The sequence below is a fragment of the Atta colombica genome, unplaced genomic scaffold (genome assembly GCF_001594045.1).
Source record: "Atta colombica isolate Treedump-2 unplaced genomic scaffold, Acol1.0 scaffold140, whole genome shotgun sequence".
In the NCBI taxonomy this organism is placed as follows: Eukaryota; Metazoa; Arthropoda; class Insecta; order Hymenoptera; family Formicidae; genus Atta; species Atta colombica.
In genome coordinates this window covers 1,036,761-1,039,593 of record NW_017259229.1, presented here as the reverse complement: position 1 = coordinate 1,039,593, position 2,833 = coordinate 1,036,761, and positions in this window count along the sequence as shown.

Here is a 2,833-nt window from a genome sequence, read left to right as displayed (position 1 = left end):
AAATAATAACATAAATTAATATTTTTAAATATATACTTTATAAAAATTTCATAATCATCCCAACTATCTATTGTATTCTATTTTTTAAAATAAAGTTAATCGTACGCACAAAGTTCCTCGTCATTTTCTTTCTTTGGGGGTGCAGCTGTATACTCAAGGTGATTACCGCACGTGGCGGGAAAGGGAGAAAGAGAGAATAAAAAAAGAGACGGTAAACTGGGGGTCAAACGAAAAATGCTTGTTGCATCGCGTTTCTGCGGTCGTCGCAACACCGTTGGTGCATCGGTGCCGCCATTTGGAAAGGAAACGCATGGCACAAAGGGGGCAGGGCCAAACGGTCACGTCGGAAAAATTCTCATTTGGGTCCCGACCAATAGTGGACCGGCATGCCCGGCGATGAAAAACCTACCGGTGGGAAAGGGTCGGCGTTCGGTTGTCGGGGTTCCAGATAATATGTCCGCTGCTTCTGACTGTTCCTTACAGAGCATTCGCGACCGGAATGCGCGATTCACGGCAAGAGTTAAATAACAAAAGGTAGATGACTCTCGCGCCCGTTTCTATCATATAGTTTAATTTTAATCCTAGTTTCAATTTACTCCTCATCCCTTTTTCTAGTCCTAGGAATTGGAAAAAGATGAAGAGTAAGTTGAATCGAGATTAAAATTACTCTACATTGTAGAAGCGGACGTCAGAGAGTCGAAGAAATGAAACGCACGGTTGCATCTCTGGGGTGCGTTCCAAAACTTGACTTTGTCAACTCCGAATATTCTTTATCCTTATTTAACATTTAATGACCAACAAGGATAAAATAATACACGAGTTGACAGAGTTGAATTTTGGAACGCAACCCTGGATGCACCATGTCAGTAACTCGAAGAAGGTTCTTCTTTCCATCGAAAGTTTCCGGAAGAAAAGTTCTTCGTGATTCGCAGGCTCCGCCCAGAGAGATGACGAGAGCTTAGGAGTGCGATGAAATGCGAGTAGCGTTCGATGTCGGCGATCGAGATGATAAAGGAGAAATTAAATGTGGAATTTATTAGCAGCTGATCGAGATTACAACAGAAGTCCGCGGAAAATGCTGTTACAAGCTGCAAATGAATTTTACATCTCAATTAACGCGATTATTCTTTCCTCTATAAATTCGTGAGTTGTTTACAATAGAAACTGGGGAACGGACCAACATTCTTCTCAGGACCCCACCCCGTGGAATGTAAGGGTACGATAGAACGCAGACGGAAATTAATTCGGAAACTACCGATTAACGCTGACAGTGCGAACTTCAAATCATTTATCGAAGTGAACTGAGAGATTCGAGGCATTTCTATTTCAATATATTTTAACCTTTTCCGTGTCATTTCTAGAGTGGTATATCTAAAGGAAATCCTTTTACTTTGCTGTGCTGTAATTTTTTTTGTTTATTAATAAAGATACACAATAAAGACATTTAATTGTTATTGTTAAAAAAAAATTATTACACTGAGAAAAAATATTCATTTGACTAAATTAATTTAATTCGTTAATTCTTTACTTTTTTCGATGAACAATGTTTAAGTCAAACTTATTATATTTGACTCAAATATTAAGATAGGAATGTGAAAAGGATGAATGAATGAGATAGGAACAACTGTTTGTGATGAAAATCCCTTCTTGACTTAGTAAATGCTGAAGAGGATAAAAATTCTATTCTATATTTTACTTGAATATATATTATACATTTTCCAACGAAAATAAATAAATAAAATTAATTTAAAGAAATAAATAATTTTTTTTCAGTAGACGATGATTATTTTTATGCGATATTTTTCATAATAAATGTGATGGGATAAAATAGTATAGAGTAGCAATGAAAGATTAACTTAAATCTCAGTTTAACTTACTCTATTTTTTCGAATTCTTATGTCCACTTCCACGAATATAATTTAATTTTAATCCCGGCTTAATTTTTTTTTGATTTTTGGAATTAGAAAAGGATAAAAAGTAAATTAAATGGAGACTAAACTTAATCTAAATATTGATAGAAATGGACATTAGAATTAGAAGAAAATGAAAAGTTAAATCGAGATTAAAATTAATCTACATTGATCAAAAAATGAATATAAAAGGATTCGGAAAAAAAGTAAAGTAGCAATAAAAAAAGAGAATCTAATATTAGCAACATGATCGTCTACGATCTAGTTAGTCTAAGTACAAGACTTATACTCTTGAAATTTCTTCAAGTTTCAAATAGGCTTCAGATGGACAATGTTCTACGTTAACAAGACGAGAATAGTTACTCTCTATTATAATATCTTTTTCCAATCTCCTAAAATTGCCAAGATTAAAGACTGCACCTCTCCAAGTGTCTAGGAATAAATACATCCATTTCCTCTTCGCTTCGCGGCTTTCAAAAAGGTTTTGAGAATACAGAAAGTGTGCGATTAATTCGAATTAACGTAATTCAGGGAAATCGCGCTCATAAGGATCGAATTAACGAAATCGGTAACTTAAACCGCAAGCTTAACAGGATTTAAGACAGAATCTCCGAAACTCTCTCGCGTTTTTCCTTGCGATCCCGTATCTGGCCACCCGGCAATTTTACCAATCACTTTTGAATTTCAATTCTACATTTCCTGATTTTCATACAATCGGCGCCGTGACGCCACGCGTGGTGTCGCGTGAGCGCGTTGTCGGTCGTCCGATTGACTATACTGGCTATAGGCTTCGTAGACAGAATTTCCTTTACCTCGACTTGCGTCCACGATTCTTTGGGACGTTCCGTCTCGACAGTAGAACACGTCGCTCCGAATCCGCAGAGGAAATCCGTCACGGGCAGTCCGATGGGTAGTTGCAGTTG